At 55.7% G+C, this 20576-nt stretch overlaps 1 protein-coding gene across 9 annotated transcripts in view; it reads left to right on the top strand.

The window, feature by feature from the left end:
• The first annotated feature begins 646 nt into the window (after positions 1–646).
• Positions 647–20576, top strand: part of CD82 (CD82 molecule) — a 52571-nt gene continuing 32641 nt past the window's right edge. The window contains exons 1-2 of one of the 9 annotated variants that reach the window (XR_005373508.1): positions 647–990; positions 13512–13595. The gene's annotated coding sequence lies outside the window, so the exon portion shown is untranslated. Of the gene's footprint in view, positions 991–1769; positions 1891–3910; positions 3955–9316; positions 9339–9705; positions 9881–13511; positions 13613–20576 lie in introns of those variants that run through there. The other 8 variants (XM_038563511.1, XM_038563507.1, XR_005373509.1 and 5 more) reach the window with 8 other exon arrangements.

Genomic DNA, 20576 nt, shown 5'->3' with positions numbered 1-20576 from the left:
GAAGATTCTATAAGGAAGACTTTTTACTGGAAAGAGAATGTGTATTGAGCATGCACAGTGTGCAAGAGTGGGCAAACATTTCATGAACGCTACCATGTTTAATCCTCAACAGCCACTGTCATGACGGGTATTCTTATTCCCCAAGTACAGGCTTTTCCCAGAGAAGTTCAGTACCTTGCCTTGGGTCACCAGGCTCCCAGGATGCTACCCAGTTTTCGTGATTCTCAGACCACTCTAACTTCTTCACCATTATGCCCAACAGTGGTTCTCAAACTTGCTTGTGATTTGGAATCACCTAGAGGCCTTGTTAAAAACAAATTGCTAGGCTCTTGCCCCAGAGTTTCCCACTCAGTCCGTCTAGAATGGGGTTCCAAAACACATGGTCCTAACAAGTTCCCAGATGCTGCTGCTGCTGTTGTAGATCCAAGGACCATGCTTTGGGAACCACCATGCTGGGCTGGGATCCAGCTCCCCACCCTACTCCACCCAGGCAAAATGGGCATAATCATACCCTCCCCACAATGGCGTCCTTTGTGAGATGCCAATGAGATAATGGGAGTTAAAGAGCTTTGTCAGCTGCAAGGTGAATGGTCCTGGTCTTAAGGAGGAAAGCTGCCTGAGGCTGGTTCCTGCCTGGGGTCTGGGAGTGCGGAGGGCTGGGATGCAGGTCCTGGCACCCCAGCCCAGCCCTCTGGAGATCTTTGCAGCCCATCTTAATTCTGACTCACTTCTTAAGAGAGAAAACCAGCTTCTGGGGCTCAGGCCAGCAGCTCCTCCTGCTACCTGCCTCATCAACCCACGCGTCCTTTCCCACCTCGGGCAGCCTGCTGAGTACAGCCCCAACAGCTGGCTGGCCAGGGCCACTTCTCCAGGGGCCAGTCCAGGCAAGCGGGGGCAGCGAGGAGCTTGTGATTCTGGACTTGGGGCCGGATCCTGCTCCCCGCTAGCCTGGGACTCAAGAGGCCGTGACTCCCCTTCTCTGAGTCTCAGGTAGTTCATCCAAAAAATGGGCGCAACAGGAGTCCCATGGCGTAGAGTCGTGCGAATTTAAGGGCCAGTCCTTTTAACATGGCTTGGCATAGAGCCCGGCCGCTGGCGAGGGCCCAGTCAGTGGTAGTTGTTAGTATTTTCAAAAACTGCCTGGGCCCAGGCCGCCTGCTGATAAAGGCCGGGAGCTGGAACGCAAACCGCTCCCACGCCGCCCGGTCGCACCCGGATACACCCGCCCAGGAATGCCAGCTTGGGGGCCGGAGGCCGCCCGCCCCGGGTGGGGGTTGGCCGGGCAGAGCAGGATTAGGGAGGCGCTGGGGCGGGGAAGGGCGCGCCTGGGGCGGGCGGGGTAGGCCGGGGGAGAACGCGACCCCGGCGGGGCGGCGGGGGGGTGGGGGGCGCTGGGGCGGACGAGGTGGGCCCAGAAGGGGCGGGACTGTTGGGCCGAGCAGTGAGTGGGGCTCCCCTCGCAGCCGGGGCTGGAGCGCGGCCCGGGCGGGCGGGGAGCCAGGCTGCAGGCCCCGCAGGGCCGGGGGGGGGCGGGAGGGGCGCGGAGGACCGAGCCCAGGAGGCGGGGCCAGGGCGGGCCGGGGGCGGGCCGGGGCGGGGCCAGGGCGGGTCGGGGGCGGGGCCGGGGGCGGGGCCGGCGAGCCTCTCCGCGGGAGGCCTGGTGGGCGGAGCCAGGTCTGGCCCCGGCCGCGCACTCCCGCGGGCGGGGGCGGGGCCGGGCCGGGCCGGGGCGTGTCCTCCGGAGGGGCGGGGCCCGGCCCGGCCGCTGCGATCCCCGACGGCCGCCCGTGGGACTGGCGAGCACTGAGCCCGGGGCCGCGCAGTCCGACGCGGACGGGGCGAGCGGGCGACGGCGGGCCTGCGGCGCCGAGCACCCAGCGCAGCCAGCAGGTGAGCGGCAGGGGGGAGGCCGGCCGGCCGGACTGCAGCGAAGCCAGTTTTCGTCACCCCTGCCGGGCACGGCTCGGGCAGCTTTCTCGGAGCGAGCGACAGGGCCACGGAGCAGCTGGTGGGCGAACAGGAGCCCAAGTCCCCGAGTTCTGATCCCCCAGTTCGGCTCCGTCGTCTACCAGCTGGGCGGCCCCGGGCCCGGCCCTCCCCGCCCTGCTGACTTCTCAGGTTCCATAAACCGGGGAGGCTGAGCCTGGCGAACTACGTGCTCTGGTTGCCCTTTCCCACAAAAACCCCGGAAGGCGAGGGCTGGCAGGTGAGAGCCACAGGTATTCACACGCGCTGCCTGGCTCTCCCTGCCGAGTGGCACTGAGCCAACTGAACTCTCCTGGATCCTTAAGCGGAGTACTTTAAAGCTCACACCACTTCCTCAGTTGGGGCTTGAACCACAAGCCCTGGGGAAGCAGACTAAAGCAGGGAAATGTCAGTTTCCCCTTCCTCCCAATACTGAGATCCCCCTAAGACTAAAGACTCCCAGCCTCAGCGGGGCTTTTGTCCCCTTCCTGGGGCATTTCCAGGTGAGCTGGCCTGGTAGGCCCTGGTTGGAAACCAGGGGACAAGTTCTTATGGGAGGTGGGTTGGGTTTTGGGGAAAGCAGGGAAAACCCCACCAAACTCTGGGCCCAGAGTCAAGCCCAGGGCCCAGGGCTCTTGCTGCATGCTCGGGGTTAGTTCATTGGGTTGGAATTTTCTGTTCCTGGTGGTAATGGGTGCCCTGTGCCAGGGCCATAGTAAGCTGGGCAGCCTAGTTCCGCAGGCAAGATCGTAGGCTCTGGTACCAGACCGAGTAGGATTCCACTTCCTCCAAGCTTCAGTTTCCTCATCTGTAAAATGGGAGTCCTGATAGTACCCAAGGGCAGTAGCGAGGATTAAACAGAATAATTCATATACGGTGTTTAGCAAGGTCCCAGACACCCAGTGAGCCTGCACTATATGACAGCTGCTCTGATGCAGATGGGCAGGTGATGGGCTGGCTTCCTGCCTGGGAATGAGCCTGTTTTTGGAGGGCCAGAGGCTGGCTGCAGCCCCTCCTGACCAGAAATTCCCACCTGCCACCTGCATCACTTTGTCCATTTCGGGTTTGGGGAGTGTGTCATCTAGACCAAAGAGTGGGTGAGTTTTCTGTAATAGTGCTTGAGGCTGGCAGGTCATCCAGTGAAGTAAACCCAAAAATGTTTACTGAGCACCTACTATATTAGATAGTGCAAGGAGATACAGAGGTGATCTAGCCAGATCTGGGCTCTGCCCTCATTTTGAGTTGCTGACAGTGAGAGGGCTCCCCCACCCCCACCAGGCTCCTGCTGGGGAAGATAACACACACCCAGGGCTTGGGGCCAGATGAGATTTCATGAGTCTGTACTGCTCTGGTGTCTGGGACCCGGCTTGAGGTGAAGGTGAGGGTCAGTGTGGGCGCCTGTTACCTGTTCAATCAAGGCGGGGCACTGAAGAAGAAAGACTGGGGGTGCTGCATGTCAGCTCCCTGAATGCCCTGGGGAGATGCAACCAGCTAGAAAGTAGTATGGGACTGCAAGCTGCACTATATGGAGGAGATAGTGTATGTGCCTCTGGGAGGGGAGGATGCTTAAAAGCAGTGAGACCCTAGAGAAACCAGGGTAGGGAGGGGGGGAGGGGCTTCCTAGTCCTGGTGACAGGAGCAAGAGTTTCTGCCTGGGCTCCCAAGTCCTGGTTGGGCTTGGATCAGCTTGGGGCCACAGACTCCCCTGTCTAAGCATGTAAACAGTGTAAGATTAGAGTGTGGTGTTGTGGGGAGGAAGAGGGTCAGTAGGTGTGAGGCCCGTGGGGGGAGGAGGAGATGTGCATTTCAGACAGTACTTACTAAGCCAATACTGGGAAGTCTTCCCCACACCCCTCCAGCCCACATGATGAATGACGAAGGATGACACACTGCCCCCATCTTCAGTTGCTGACCTTCTGGGAAGGGATACCAGGGACTCTGATAGGAGACAAAGGGAAAAAAGGATTACAGGGAACTTGCATGGATGAGGTAAAATCTGGGGGTGGGGTGGGGTGGGGCAGAAGTGTCTTAAGAATTGGGAAGGTTTCCTCAGCTCCAGTGAAAGCTTTGGGCAGAGGAAAATACCTAGGCAAAAGCACAGGGTCAAGGCGTTCAGGGAATTTTTAAGCAACTGCTAGGCTGATCCCGTCCACCCAAAGGACTGGGATGGCGCAGGGCTGTGAAGGGGGGATGGTAGGTTGGATCAACTCATGGAAGGCCTTCAATGCCAAGGGGAGATGTTTGGATCTGATGTGTAGACAGTGAGAGCCACTGAAGGTTTTTGAGCTAGGGAGTGACATAATCAGAGGGGCACTTTAGGAAAGCAGCCTGCTAGATGTGCTGGGGTGAGGGGCCCAGCGGTCAAGGGAGAATGATCCCGTAGCTATGGTGATGGGGAAGGAGGGGGCTGCAGGCCTGTGGGGATGTCTGCTGCTGGGAGTGAAGGAAGAGGCAGCATCAGAGTGGTGGGACGAGAGCCAGGGCAATGTAGAGAGCAGAGAGAGGATCCCCACATATGACCTGTTTTTCTTCCTATTCCCCCATCCAGCCTCAACCCTGGTGCATAGCAGGGGCTCAGAGGTGCTGGGGAGGGTGATGTATGCTATGGAGTGATAGGGAAGGAGCCGCCCAAGGAGGCCCTGTGCTTACCCATGAAGTGGGGGAGCATCCAGGCCAAGTGGTGGGAGCTTGCACCAGTCAGTTGGTGGGTTTGAGAGCAGGGTGGACGGGGAGCAGTGCCTGTGCCACTCCACCTCCTGGCTATATAGCCCAGGGAGGGCTGCGGTGAAAGCTAGCTGGTGGGGACGGAAATTTCCCATATGTGGGGAGTGAATTTTGGTTGGCTCTTCTGAAATTTCAACAATGTGGGGCAGCCCCTTCTCTTGAATCTTCAGACTTTGGGCCACTGCCTGGAAGCTCCTCCTCCTTCTCATTCCTCCCCACCCTGGGGACCCAGTCCTGTGCCACCTGAAGATGATGCACACACGCACCCAGGGTGAACTGGGTGACTCCTCTCACACGTGTAATAATTGCGCCCACCCCCTCCCCCTTACCTTCGCTTACCCCTCCGGGCCCAAGGCTGAGCAGATCCAAGCCCTGTGCATTCTTCTGGGTTTGGAGTATCTGGGGCCAGCTGGCACCCCCTGGTTTTGGCTTGGCCTTGACCCCTTGATCCAAACCATTATAGTCACTTCTTCCACCCCATGGGAAGCTCCAAGGGGGCGGTTATGATTTAATCAAGAGCATCAAACAGTCAGAAGTTGGCTCAGTGAGAGGTGGGGGTGGGGGAGGGAAGAGCCTGGTCCCCTCTGTGGGACAGGATGGGGCCAGGGCTTGGGGGGTCTGTTTAATCTCAGCAGGAACTGCCCTGCCCACCGGCTTCCCCTCCTCTAAGCCTGGATCTGAGGAGCCAGGAGGGAAGCCCAGAGGTAAACACAAGGAGCAGTGTGGTATGTGTCGCTTCCCTCCTCCCCATATGTCCTCCTGAAGCTGCCTGTCAGGAGCCAACCACAGGCTCAGGACCTCTGTAGCAGGCCCAGTTGGTGTCTGGGGGCTGGCTGGTTCCTGACTCACCCCTGGGGATCCCCCTACACTTTGGTTTTCCTGTCAGCAGCTGATTCACTGTGTGCTGACATGGAGAAGCAGCTGAAAGAGAAGAGGCCTGTATTCTGGTTCTCGGGGTTAGTTCCAACTCTGCCGTTTCCAGGCTATGTAACCCCTGATATGTTCCTTCTCTCTGGGCTTCCCTTCTCTGTTGTGCACATGCCTGTAAGTTACTTGGCTTTTAGGAAGTTATGTGGCCTGGGATCTGTTGTTGGCAAAGTAGGGCACGTGTGAGCACATGCACACACATATGCACACACACACTCAGGGTGAACTGGGTGACTCCGCTCACACATGCAATAATCGCGCCCACCCCCTTACCTTCACTTACCCTACCTGGAGCAACGTCACCTACCTCTGCCTGTCTGTAGATTAGGGAGGTGTCAGGGCCTGATGGCAAAAAGCTGTGGACTCGAGCTGGCATCTGGACACTGCCCCTTCCGAGCTTTGGACTCGAGCTAGCATCTGGACGCTGCCCCTCTTTTCTTTTTTTTTTTTTTTTTTTTTTTTTAAGTTTTTTCTTTTTTTTTTTTTTTTTTTTTTTTTTAAAGTTTTATTTATTTATGATAGTCTTTGTGACTGTGACCCTTTCTGAGCCTCAGTTTCTGAATTTGTAAATTGGAAGATGGGAACAACCTCCTAGGGTGGTGGGAGAGTAAAATGACACAGAGCAGGTGCCTCCTCCGTGTGACCCCAGGCTTTCTGAGGGTGAGTAGGTCTGAATGTGGATGGCAGATTTCTCTGAACCCTTCCTTTCCCTCCTCCCTCCTCTGGGCTTGTCTACACTGAGTCCTTTCCTCTTCTTCCGTTGCTGTTTTGTGGCATATGGAGTGTCTCCGTGAACCCTCCCAGGCAGGGACTGCCTTGTCCATCCTTGTTTCCTTGACTCCTGGCACAAGGCCTGGCACACAGCGGGCTCCTCAGGAAATGATGGTTGAATGAATAAGTAAGTGATTCTCCTCGGGGTGGCCCAGCTCGGTGCCAGATCCTTGGTGACTCCTTGGCAAAAGTGGAGCTGGGAAGCAGGGTCTGGATGCCTGTGCCTTGTCCTTCAAGTCTGCCCATCCTGCTCCTGGAACCTGGGTCCAGGGAGGCGAGCATGGTTTGGCTGGTCTGGGACTGCTTGGGGTAGGGCTTCAGCTTCCGTTGTGAGGCCTGGCCTTTCCCCTCCTGAGAGGGGAACAGCCTGACTTCCTCTGGTTCCAGCCTAGTGAAGGGGCTGCTTTGACCCTTAGTGAACCCTGACTTGGTCAGCAGTTATTTGTGGAAGGTGCTACTGCCCTCTGGGAGGCCCAGCCCTGACAGTCTCTTTGCAGGCCACCAGGTATGTAACTCACTCTCCCCTCTGGCTTCTCTCCCCACAGTGGGGGCTTCTGACTCTCCTTTGGACGCTGTGCCTGACTTTCTTTCTTGTATTGAGGGGTGATCTGGGACAGAAGTTGTTTCTGGACCTTGGCTTATAGAGCTGATGCAGGCGCGTGGACACAGTGCTGGAGTCTTGGTGTTAGGAAGCCTGGGTTCAGTCCTGGCTCTGCTGTGAAGTTGTACAGTGACTTCGTCTAGGGATGTGACTCTCTAGGTTGATTTTCTTATTCTTTGGGCAGTAAGTGCTCCAGAAGCCAGCCTGGGAGTCCAGCTGGGGTTGGCCCAAATTGGGAAAGAACCATAAGCAATGTCACAAACCAAACTGCCTGAGGATGATTCCTGCCTCTGCAGCTTACCTGCTGGGTGAGACCTGTGGCAAGTGTCTTAGCGCCTCATTTCAGGATCTAAAATGGAAATCATAATAGTATTTACCTCATGGGGTTGTTGAGAATGATATGAATTAATATATGTGAAGTACTCATGATAGGTGCCTGGCACATAGTAAGTGCTAATATATATAATATAGTAATATAATATAATATATCATAATATATACAATATAGTAATATATTATATAGTATATAGTATATATAATATATGTAATATAATATTATATATATCAGCTGGCTTTGGTAGTGCTATTATTAATAGGAAGCAGGATTTAAATTTTTTTTCTTTTTTTTTATGATAGTCACAGAGAGAGGGAGAGAGAGAGAGAGGCAGAGACACAGGCAGAGGGAGAAGCAGGCTCCATGCACCGGGAGCCCGACATAGGATTTCGATCCCAGGTCTCCAGGATCGCGCCCTGGGCCAAAGGCAGGTGCCAAACCGCTGCGCCACCCAGGGATCCCCAGGAAGCAGGATTTAAATCTCTGAGGGTATGAAAGCTTGGTGAATAGCCTGAGTGTGAGGATCAGGAAACCCCAGCCCGTCCTTTACTTGCCATGTGACCTTGGCCAAGTTACAGCCTTTCTCTGGCTGCAAAACTATTAACTATTATCTTGCATTTGCTGCAATTAGCTTTTGTAAGTGAGGCGCATGTGATGTCACGGTGGGTAGTCGCAGAGCTTTATTCAGAAGGACTCTGGGTGCCTAGCCCATTCTCCTGCGTGGAGACAGACAGCCACTGTAGGTGGGCAGGTCCTGGTGCTGCCATGGGGTCACTGCAGACACAGAATGGCAGAGCTGCCCCCACCCCACGACTGCACTCAAGGCTGAAAAGTAGATGAATAAGTACATTTAATTACACAACAATGGGATTATACAGATCAGATTACAGACTTTTATTTTTTTTTATTTTTCCCAATTTTCTGAATCTTCTGCAATGATTTCATATTCTTATGCTCAAGAAAGAAGGAACACACACAACAGAGCTATCGAGCAACTACTATACATATTTAAACAGAAATGTATTATTTGAACTTGGAATCACATTCAGATTTTTGTTGTTAATAAATCGTTTTGGTTTTTTTTTGTTTGTTTGTTTGTTTCCCCAAAAGGGGCCAGGATTGGTTTGAAGTGAGTATCAATTTGCCAAGCCGCAAGACTGAAGGAGTGTCTGTGGAGGGAGTGGCTATGCCTGCTGGCCTCAGAGCCTGGGAGACAAGAGGCAGATATGCTTGGAGGTGTCCTCCAACTTCCATCCTGGGGGCCATGCACCCTGAGCGCTGCCTGTTTAGAAAGCTTTCCAACAGTCCTGGACACCAGAGGGCTTAATTTCCTCGTGTGTAAAATAGAGATGATGATGATGATGATGATGATGATGATGATGATGATGATATCCAATTCAGGGCGGTGCTGTAATAATAATAATAATAATAATAATAATAATAATAATAATAATAATAATAATAATAATATATCCAATTCAGGGCGGTGCTGTGAGGATTAAAGGTCCCTAACACACGGTGAGATTTTAGAGCTCCCTCTTCTGAATTCGGAACCCAATGGAAACAGACCACAGACAGCTGGAGCTCCGACAGGCAGCGTCAACACGGAGCAGGCTGGCCGGGGAACGTGGCTTCAGAGCCGGGGCCCACAGGGCTTGCTGACCGTCTGCCCTCGAACCGGCAGAGTTACCTGTCCGGTCGCAGGCGGCGCAGGGCAGGGGCCGGCCTCCCTGAAGGCGCAGGTGGCAGCAGCTCAGGGCGGCGCAGATGGAACGCAGCCTGCAGGCAGCCGGGCTCTGGGGGAGGGGGGCCCTGCGGAGCATGCGCGGTGCGTCTCCTGGCGAGCCAATCACAGAAGCCTCCGTTGGGGTCCGGGAGGTGAAGGGAGGGGGCGGAGCGAGACCCGAGGTGCCCCCCCCCCCCCCCCCCGGTGGAGGTCCCTCCGTAGGGAAACAAGTGGAGAGGGGAATATATGTTCCCCTGGTGACTACTATAAGGCGCTTTGAACGATGCCAGGTATGCAGGAAGCGCTCAATACATGTTAATTTGTCGTTGCTAATAATCCCGATACACCATGAATAATCCTACTACAGTTGGAAGAGTCACTCTCGCGCTCGCTGTTTTAGGAGATGGTTTATTAGGATGTTGTTGCCCTGTAAGACGACCCGGGTGTGTAGAGGAAATAGAAGCTTTAGCTGGAGGGCGGAGGGCGGAGGGCGGGGGGACGATTGGTTTGTCTGGGGCCCCGCGGACGTGAGTGGGTGGCTAGACCTTGGGTCCCTGTGGGTCACAGAGACAACCCCCCCTCGCTGACCTCGGGTGAGCACACAGCAGAGGAGTCGGGGGTTAGGAGGGCGCGTGGGTCTGGCTGCACTGGACATTCGGAGGCCCTGGGCGAGGCCCCCCGAGCCCCGCTCCTGGCGGGGTGGAGCACGGGCTCCCCGTGGGCCAGGAGGCTGTAGAGCACACTACCCAAATGGTGCCTCTCAGAAGTCCCTAGGGGGCAAGCTGCAACTACGTATGGGCCAGCTCCTCCTCCTGCCTCCGCTCGCCTTTGGGTGAGTGTCTCAACGGCTCACAACCTTGGTTTCCTTCCTCGTGGACTTTGGGGTGGTTGGTGATAACCCGCCCCATGGCTCGCCTGGGGGAGGATTCAATGAGGCAATGGGTCTGGGCAGATGCTGAGCAGTGCTCCCCCCCCACACACACACGCACACACGCACACACGCAGTGTGCATCCTCAGGGAACCCCAGAGAATGATGTGAAGGCTGCTCCTGCCACCAGAGACAGAGGACTCTGATCCGGGGTGAAGGAGATTTCCAGGGCTGCCCACAGCTCCGGGGGTCAGGAGGGCCTTAGGCTTCAGGGTGCTCCATCCTGGATGGGACTGTCTGAGCCCAGCTTTGACCTGAGTGTTCTTGGCCTAGCGTGGAACTCAGGGGCTTGTGTTTACCCCGACGGGATTGTAGTTAGTGTCACTACCTATCGAGTCTGTTGGACAGCATCCAGCCTTTGCTCCCATACCTAAAGGCTTGGAGAACTCACTATCTTTCCTCTCTGCCCAGATCTGACTCTTAAAAAAAATATGGTATAGAATCTGAGCAAATTCAACCTCCGGTAGCTTCCACTCATGGTCCTGATCATGCTCATTGAGATGATGTCCCTGTGGAATGTGACGCTCTGTGGGGAGAGCAAGCCCCTCTTGTAGCAGAGGCCACCCCAGGCCAGTGGTTCTGATGTAGGAAAGAGGTATTTCTGTCAACTGTTTAAAAACCATTGTCTATCTGAACCAAATGGGCGCGCGTGCACACACACACACACACACACACACGGTTGGGATTATACCATATGAACCACTTCCTGCTCTAGGTTAACACTGTAGAGGGAGGTTAACACTGCGGAAGGAGGATTGTTCTGTGATATTCAGTATTCTTCCACAGTGTGTTTCCCAGATCCATAGTGTCACACTATGTGGATCTACCGTGACCCAGTTTAGCATTCTCCTACTGGCGCACATTTAGGCCATTTTGAATTTTTCATTAGCTTCCACATCACTATAGTGACCACCTCGTCCATACGTATATCTTGTGCTCAAATCTAATACTCTCCATGGAGTGAATTCCTGGAAGTGGCTTTTAAACTCATGGTCCGGGGGCACCTGGGTGGCTCAGTGGTTGAGCATCTGCCTTCGGCTCAGGTCATGATCCACACTGGTCCTGGGATCGAGTCCTGCATGTGGGCTCCCTGCGTGGAGCCTGCTTCTCTCTCTGCCTGTGTCTCTGCCTCTCTCTGTGTGTCCCTCATGAATAAATTAAAAAATATATAAATAAACTCATGGTCTGAGGACCAGTTCTCAAGACAAAACCTTTTCCCCAATACCCACCAGAATGTACCCCCAAACTTAGCTCCAGCCCCACCAGAGAGAAAGAGGGCATCGTGTCCCTTGGTGCTAGGTGCTTGTGTGTGTGTGTGTGTGTGTGTGTGTGTGTGTGTGTGTAAGAGACAGAAAGAGAGAGTCAGACAAATGGGCTGCTTTTCCTCTTCAACGAGGACTTTTGACCCTCCTTCTGTCTCCCTTCCAGGAGCCTGTGGTGTCATTAACTAATTATAGGATCTCTTTACTATTTAATGACCTTTCTCCATGGTGACTCCTTCCCAACAGCCTTCTGGGAGCCAGGGAATGAGGAGATGAGTCCGTGGGAGGAAGTTTCTCTGGAGCAGGAGGTGGATCCTGGAGGTGTCAGAGTCTCCCGGAGAGTTTGTTAAAGCACAGATCATATCCCCCAGAGTTTCTGATTCCATTGGTCTGGGGTGCAGCCCGGGAACGTGCATTGCTAACAGGTTTCTAGGAGATGCTGTTGCTGCTGATCTGGGAACGATGATTTGAGAACCAATGCAGTAGTGGAATGGGGGCAGGGGAGGCTGTGTGGTGAATCTCAGCTCCTGGTGCTGCTGACAGTAGGAACCCTGTCCTGTTGAGTAAAGGCTTGCATGAGGCCTAAACTCACCTTCCGCCTGCCTCCACCTCATCACCTTTTCCAGTATGTGCTGTTATATTATTTATGTACAAGAGGATAAGATGTTTATCACCATCCCCATTTTACAGAAAGGAAAACTGAAGCTCTGACAGTCAAGCTAATATGTCCAAGGCAGCCCTGAAAGCTGTCAGGGGTACTGATACAGGAACCCCACCCTTGTCACCTCCTCCCTTCTTCCCCTCAATACCCACCCACCCACCACCACCACCCCCCGAACTGTGTCACACACTCTGGGCTTCCCTCATGCAGGTCCAGTGAGGGGGCTGGGAAGGCAGCTTCCCCCACACTGTCTCTGAGCCAGGGTCTTGCTCTACTTCTTATTCCCACTCACACCCTTCCACCCCCCCACCCCGCCCACAAGTCGTTCAGTAACGTGACCCTCTAAGATCCAGTGTTCTCCAGTCAGTTCATGTTCCCAGTTATTGTTCTGGGCATTTTTCTGGGAAGCCTCGGAAATGTGCCTAAGCCGTGGCTGCCACCTGGCAGGTACAGCAGAGGAAGTGGGAGAACCCTCATCTGTGGGGCATCTCATCCGTGCCAGGCCCTGCCCTCCTTGCTGCCATGGTGTCAGTCCCCCTCCCTCCAGGCCCATTTTACAGGTGAGGAAATGGAGGTCCCAGGGCTGTAGCAGCTCGCCCAGGGCCACAACTGAAGGTGCAGAGCTGGCCTTCCATTCCCCAACTCCCTGGTCTAGAGTGGCAGTGGATCCTGGACCAAAGGAGCTGGGACTTGGAGGATGGGGAGGAAACCCATGCTCTACCCACTACCCACTAAGAGGGTCAGCCGGAAAAAAATTAAATAAAAAATAAAAATAAAAAAGAGGGTCAGCCTGAGGGAGCACTTGCTGTGGGAGGGCCCTGGCTTAGCCGGCAGGAGACCCTGTCCAAATGGTGCTCAGCTACCATCTCGGCTGTGTGACCTTGGGAAGGTCACTCCCTTCCTTGGGGTGTCAGAGTTCTCATTTCTGCTAATGATACCTTATGCTTTATAGCTTTTAGCCGTGGACACTTTCTCACGTACCTATTCCCGCCGGCCTCCCCACACCTCATAAAATAGGCTAGCAAGGGTATTATTTCTGAGCCCATTTTACAGATAATGACAGGCTGTGGGTGACATGCCCAGGATCCCACAGCTAAGGGGGTGAACCCCTATTGCCTTTGCTCCCCTTCCTGAGCCTGGCCCATCACCCTGAGCTGCCTCCTCAGCAAGGAGGGAGAACTCTGGCCTCCTCTCTGTTCTCAGCCTCCGCACTGGAGATCCCAGGGCTCTTTAGTTGGGCTGGTGGGTTTTGGTTGCGAGGGGCTCCAGGAAAGGACTGGACTGGGATCCTCGTGCTGGGCCAGGAACCTGTGAAGGGAAGACAGGGTGGCTCAGGCCATCCCTGGTACTGACTCCTGCCTGGGCATTTGGGGTCCCTGATGGTGAGCCCCTAATGCCCAAGGAGGTGGGGTCCAGACCAGCTGCCCTCCTACATCAGCCCCTGGTGGCGGGGCGGAGGGGCGGTGGGGAAGAATGTGCCTGCCCTGCCCCCCTGTACTCCTGTAGAATTTTCCAGACTCCCAGCCTGGGGTGCCTGGACCTCACAGCTCTGTCTGAACACCCTCACTCCCCTCCTCTGTCCCCTGACTTGAGTCTTCCTCATTTTTCCAGGCCCGGTTCTGACCACCTTCTTCCCTGGGGCCAGCTGTGGTGTGCTGGCCAAGCGGACTCAGCTGTCTCGGGTCTGTCCAGCGGGTGAGCTAGTTAACCGGGTTAGTTCATTCCCCACCCAGGCCATGAGGGCAGGGCTGCGGCTGCTGTGGGTCTGAGCCCGCCCCCCCCCCCCCCCACCCCGGGTACACCTGACTGGCAGGGCTCAGGGTGCTGAGTCTGTGTGGACCGGGGATGGCTGACCTCACCTTCAGGGTCGGCCTCAGACTCATGGCTCTCATACTTTGTGACCTCGAGCAAGTCCCCCTATCGTCTCTGAACCTCTGGCTTCCGTCTCCTAAAAATAAGAAAGCTACTTTTCCTCCCTGACCGCTTGTGAGGCTTGCATGTGATAAAGTGTGCAAAACACCTACCACTGATGTCTGGTGGGTTCGAGGCGCTCAGGAAATGCCTATCCCTCCCTCCCCTGCAATCGGCTCAGGCTTCATTCCGCCTCCGCCCACCTAACACCCTAGAGCAGGTGTCTGGTTGGGCCTTGGTCTGAGGCCTGCGCTCTATCTCCTCTAGCCTAGAGGGTGTGCGAGGCTGATAAAGGGGGACAGATTGGGGAGAGGGACAGAATCAGCTGCAAACAGATATGTTTAATCAGGCTCTGCTAGGTCCAAGTTGTGACCCCGGGCACAGGACCCCCCTGAGCCTCAGTTTCCCGACCTGTAGAAGCGAGATACTCCTACCTTCTGTGTTCTCAGGATCACACTGGAGGCTTCCTGGCAGGGTCGGGGTGGGAATGCAGGTGACCTGAAGCCCTGAGTGCAGCCTCCCAGGAGCCTCTCTACCCTGCCAGGGTTCATTTGTACGTCTGTCTTCCTAATGCCATGCAAACAGTTCCCTCTCCCTCTGGTCACCCCGGGGGCTCACCAGGCTGTTGAGTTCTTGGCTCTGGTCCTGGTGTGCTGGGTCGGTCGTCTGGCGGGGAGCAGCATGTCTGAGGGGCTGGGCCTGAGGGTGGTGGTGGTGTCACTACAGGTCCCCATGTTGAGAACTCTTGGAATGCTTGGCCCCTGGGGCCCTCTGAGGACACAGACCCTTTCCTGTAGTGTCAAACACCTTCCCTTTCCATGTCTGTCCACCCCTCCTCCTAGTACCCTATGGCCCAGAACCTTCTTGCAGTGATAATAATCACACGCTTCCCTTTGTGGTGCTCTACCATTTTTATTCCTCAGACCCTCCACCTCCCTGTAAGATGGGAATGAACTGGCCATCATCTCCCAGAGAGGGCAGGGGGCGTGCCGAGGCCCACTGCTGGGACTCATGGCCTTTCCACCCACCCCCGATCCCCACGTCTCAGCCCTGCTCACAGTCTTGGCTGAATTTTGCCTTGCAGAGGCATGTCCCCTGCAACTGGGAGTGGGAAGCAGGTTGAGAGGAGGTGGAAGTAGCAGAGCCTAGGTCTCCAGGGTGAAGGGTCCTGGGTTCCCGCCCCCGGAGATTGGGGTGCTGCGGGCACAGGGCCTGCCCTGTTCGCAGAGATGGAAACTAAAGTTTCGGGAAGGGCCATGAGTACAGGGTAGAGCGAGTTGGGCTCTGTCCCTTTGTTCTCCTCACCCTCTCAGCCCCCCAGGGCTCTGAGGACTCAGGTTAGGGAACTCCATGGGGCTGTTTGGGACCTGGCTGATCAGGACTGGGGCTGAGCCACTGTGGGCTGAGGTCAAGTCCAGCTGCTTCGGCATCTGAGGGGTCTGTGAGTGGCTCCAGAACCCCTTCCCGTGATACAGGCCCAGCCTGCTGGGGAAGGGGAGTCTCAGGGGGGCAGGTTATGTCCCTAGCTCTGCCTGGCACTCCCAGAATGGGGGGGAGGCCAAGGCTGAGGAGAATGTGCAGGGGAGGGGATGGGCCGTTGTTGATGGCTGCTGGGGGACACTGTGGGCAAGAACGCAGGGTGTGAGCCTCTCAGGGAGGCCACAGGGAGGCGGGCTCTTGGCCACAGATGGTGAGGGGTGAGCAGGGGGGAGGCGGAGCTGGGCTGGCTACCCGGGCGGCCTGCCTTCCTGGGTGGGTTTTGCCTGAGGTTTCTCCGGGGGCTTCCTGCACAGACCCCAGAGGGCCTGAGGTCTGTGGGTTGGAGATGTGGCTGCGCAGGGGGCTCCCTTCGCCCAGGGTCTGTCTCTTTCTCCCCCCACCCACTCCCACCCACTCATTCTCTGTCTCTCTTTCCTTACCTCTGGGTCTCTGCCCTCTCTTGCCTCTCTCCCCCTGCCCAACCACACCCCCCACCTCAGTCTACCCTCCAAGTACCTCTGAAGCCAGAACGTCTCTCTCGGGGTGCCAAGGACCAAGGCCACCCTGGCTGAGTCTGCCCAGGCTCTGCTCCTGGGCGATCCCAGAGGACCTGACAGCCCCAGGGCCCTCGCTCCATGGATGTGGACCCCTGACAGGCTGTGCCCCAGACGTCAGCTGTCTGGGCTGGTTAAATGGCCCTCGCCCTGCCTGGGAACCTAGGACTTGGGCTCTACTTGCTGTACGGGAGGACTGCCCTTCCTGCCAGCCTCGGAGGCCCTGGAAGCCTACAGCCCACTGTGGATATGGACTTCTCCAGGCCACACCTCCCTGAAGCTGGGAGCCTGCCCCAGGGAAGGCCTGGCGAGCCTGGAACCTGGGGCCCGTGTGCTGGTGAGGTTGCCCTGGACATGCCACATGTCAGAAGCTCTCAAGATGCAAGCAGAGGAGACTTGAGAGCTGGTCTTGGACACAGGGAGAGACGGGGGCAAGGCTCAGAAGATGCCACCAGCAGAGACAGGGCGTCTACAGAAGGGAAGAGGCAGGTGGGGAGGGGTGGACAGAAGGAGAGAGTGTGAGACCCCAGAGAGCCCTGCCCTTTCCTTCTCACCTGGGCTGAGCTGCTTTAGCTGGGTCTCCGCCAGGAAGATCCCCCTCCCCCTGCTCTTGGAATTAAACACTCGCTCCTGTCCTCTACCCTTGGCCCCATCTTTTCTGTGTTTTCACCTAAGGACCCACGAGAGAGAGAGAGTCCCCATACCCATGCGTGCAACGATTTCCTGTACTGTGTCTCAGTCATCCACCCTCTTTGACTCTGACTCTGTCCCTCTCTCTTCCCATCAGATACCCCTAGAGCCAAAATGGCTCTCAGGCCTAGTGGGGCTAAGAACTGTAGCCTCAGGAGGCAGTACTATTAGCCGCACATCTGTCTGATGCCCACCCTACCTACCTGTGTGGAGGAGATTAGGGCCACCAGGTAGTGCTCTGAGAGAGTCTATGCAGGAGAGTCTCCTGGGAAGGCTGTTTGGAGGAGGTGGCATCTCGGCTGCCCTTTCTCTTTCCTCCTGAACCCAGTACCTAGGGAGAGGATGCTGTGACTGAAGAGCCTGCCTGATGCCATGCGGGGTCCCTGACTAGAGTCCCCTTCCTTCTCCCTAGTTGGCTCCTGGGGGCCCACACTTATCACCCAGCCTCAGTCCCGTATGAACCCCAGCCCTGGCCCAGGGCTTAACCCTTTGTTAGCCACCTGCTGCAGGGCTCTGCGATGGCTGTGAGAGCTGCTCTCTGGTGCCTAGTGAGGTTCCAGAGTATCTTCAGTTGGTTGGGTTTGGAGGCTGGGCTGTGAAGCCCAATGAACTTGGGTTGGGCCTTGGCGAGGCTATTTTAGTTTCCTATCATTTATAAATGTGTTTCTGCAGGCTGTGTAGCGTGACGGCAGAGCGTCGAACTGGTGGGGTTCAAGTCCGAGCTCTATGGTCTGTGTGACCTTGGGCAAGTCCCTTTCCCACCCCACACCTCACTTTCTTCACCCATAAACTGGGGTTCACAGCAGTAGTCACCTCATCCGGCCAGGATGAGGCAAGGATGAGCAGAGCCACGCGAAGCACTTAGCACAATCTCTGGCAAGTAGTAACTGCAGAAATGTCAGGTTTTGTTATTCAGGACCCAAGACTATGTTCTGAGGTGCATGTCTTGTGTCTCAGAGGGAGAGCTGGAGGCTGGGTGCTCTTGAAAGTTATTGTGTTGGATTCCACGCATTGTCGTGGGCATGGCTCGGGGTGGGAACCCTGAGTGGCAGTGGCCACTTGGGAGCCCCTGGGAGGGCAGCCCCTCAGGCCTTCTGACCCATGGGCCATCCTAGAGGAGGCATGCTGTCCTCTTTCAGGTCGCCTGTGCTGGTCAGGCCCGGGTGCGTGTCCTGGTGTTTCAGCCTGCCTCTCTGCACCCACTGCCGTCACCGCTGGCTAGTGTGGGGTGCGGGTTCTGAAACGCTTGTGTGTGAAGCCTGCAGATGCCTGTCCCTGTCCCTGGTTGCTCTGATTCCGTGAGCTCAGGACCCCAGGAACGGCCCCTCTAACGCCCGGCTCCAGTGACCTGAGTGAGGATGCTCGGTGGTAGGGAGCAGTATCACAAAGTGGGCAGGACACTGGATTCCAGAGTCAGAGGGTCCAGAGGAACACAGGCTCAGCTGGGCCACCATCTGTCCTGTGACAAGGCCCAGTGCCACCACCTTCCTGAGCCCCGGAGGTCCCACTTGTAAAGCAGGGACGATGAGGCCCCTCTCTCCACCTCAGACTGGGGTGGGCCTGAACAAGGCAAGGTTAACGAAGCATCGCTCATGTGGGGTTGCTTCCATAGGCGGTCATGTCATTCATCTGTCCCCCTCTGCCTGACATCTGTTTCATGATCTTGGGGACAACAACCTACCTGGGGCAGTTTGCAGGAAGCTCTGTGTCCTGCATCTCAAGGGATGGTCTTCATGCACACTCTCCTCCTGCCACGGGAGGACGGGCATCATTTTGCCTGACCCTTCCCACAGTCTCCTGTCTCTGTATGCTTCCCTCTGAAGGCTTGGTAAGCTGATTCCTCCTTCCTGGCCAAGCCTTGATGTGCCCATTTTACAGATGAAGACACCGAGGCTCAGGGTTGGTGGGCAACTTGCCAAAAGTCACACAGCTCAGTGAGATAGGGCTTGGCACTGAGGTGTCTCTCAATCCAGAGGCCATACGATGACCTGGTTCATCATTCTCTCCCCTGCCATGGGGCTGGGGAAGGGGCTAAATTCTGAAGGCCTGTCTGGGAATTCAGGTCTTCCTGCTAGAGCCCCTCAAATCTGGGGCTCCTGGACAGCCTCTCAGCTAGTTCTAAATGTCCCTCTAACTTAGGGTTTCCCAAACAATAATGCTGAATGTACCCAGTGCGTTAGGATGGTTGGTTATCTTCTCAGCCCTTGGGAACAGAGGCCTGGGCTGGTCACCTTGGACCAGGTGTGGTTCTGTCTGTCTACCTCAGGGTACCAAACAAATATGTCTACTTGTCTACACGTGAAACAGGTTGGGGAGCCCTGCTGGCTCTAAACAATTCCCTCCCTGCCCCCACCAAACATACTAAGCATGTACATTCCCCGGATGGATGGGGGCTCATGGTCCTCCCTGGACCTCAGTCTCTTTGTCTGAGAAATGGGGATGAAGTAAGTGATGTCAAAAGCATCCTTCTAGTGTTGTGGATCAGAGTGTGTAAGCCCTAGAACCAATGTTGGGAGGGAGCAGGGTCTGCCTGGGGCCCAAATAGCCTGCAAAGAAGGCCAAAAACAGTCCAGAAAGGGAGCTGTGGGGAGGGAGAAGTCAGGGGCTATGGCTCAGCCTCAATTTGAGTCTTTGGCTGTGTGGTGCCAGGTAGGGAGGCTGGAAGGCTTAAAGTGTCTGCTCTTCCTGATGCTGCATCCTCTGTGCCAGTGGCCTCTTCTTCATGGCCTTCTGGGCTCGTGGCCTTAGACAAGTCAGTGAACCTCTGAGTCTCAGTTTCTTTATCTGTTAAGTGGGAATAACAATATCTTGGGGTAGGGGATATTTTTTTTTTAAATTTTTATTTATTTATGATAGTCACACACAGAGAGAGAGAGAGGCAGAGACACAGGCAGAGGGAGAAGCAGGCTCCATGCACTGGGAGCCCGACATGGGATTCGATCCTGGGTCTCCAGGATCACACGCTGGGCCAAAGGCAGGCGCTAAACCGCTGCACCACCCAGGTTTCCCCGGGGTAGGGGATATTATAGAGAATAAATCAGACAGTGGGAATGGTATGATGCAAACTCCTCTGCCACTGTCTGGCCAGGGGTGGCTGCTGTCTACATTCCTGTGGTACCCCTGGCCTTTTTCCCTCAAATGCCAGAAGTCCACCCCAGCTCCAGGTGTTAAGGTCCTCAAGAGAACCAGAGCCTGTCACCCCGGCCTGTGGGGTCGTGTGGTAGGAGCCTTGGAGTCTCACTGGGCCTCAGAGTCTGCAGCTGTAAGACTAACAGGAGGGCTTGGGGCTTCACAATCCTGTGATTCCTGGGAGGAGTGAGTGTCTTCTGACCCCGGTTGGCAGAGGTGGTGAGATTTTTACCCCCAGGTAAGAGATGAGACGTGGGAGCTCAGGGAGATTCAGTGGCTCAAGGTCACACAGCTAATAGGAAGCAGAGCTGGGATTCAGACCTAGGTCTTAGGAGGGAAACGTGAGCCTAATCATGTTCGGTGGCCTCGTGATTTTCCTGCTGCCCAGAGAAACAGCTTTTTACTTTTTCTTTTCTGTTTTAACAACAACAACAACAACAAAAGGTAAGAGCAGAGAATGAAAAATACGATAGTGAAGAGGTCAAAAAGCCAGCCCCTGGAGCTAGCTGAGGTTTCAGGAAACATATCACCTGTTACACATGAAAACAAACACAGCCACCTGTGGCCAGCCTCTTTTTTATGGGTGATCAGGACAAAGTCCAGAGAACTGGAGAGCTGAGTGGCTGAGGACTAGCTTGCAGGTGGAGAGCCCACAGGTAGGCGGGCTTCCAGAACAGAGCAGCCAGGCCAGGCTTTCTCATTCTACCTTCTGCCCCAGCAGGCGACTGAGCTCACGTGGTGCGATCAGTTGTCGACTCACCAAACTGGCTAGACCTCTAGGCCTCTGGCAGGCCCCTGAGGCATAGCCAGAGGCTCAGAGACAGAGGCTCTGCCCATGCGCAGGACAGAGGCCCTGTTCCTTAGGTCGCCCAGCCCTGCCCTGTTCAATCCCCACCCTGTGGCCCAGGCCTGC

This window comes from Canis lupus, chromosome 18 (genome assembly GCF_011100685.1).
Source record: "Canis lupus familiaris isolate Mischka breed German Shepherd chromosome 18, alternate assembly UU_Cfam_GSD_1.0, whole genome shotgun sequence".
NCBI lineage: Eukaryota > Metazoa > Chordata > Mammalia > Carnivora > Canidae > Canis > Canis lupus.
Note: the sequence above shows the minus strand (reverse complement) of the source record. Positions and strands in the feature narration are given on the sequence as shown.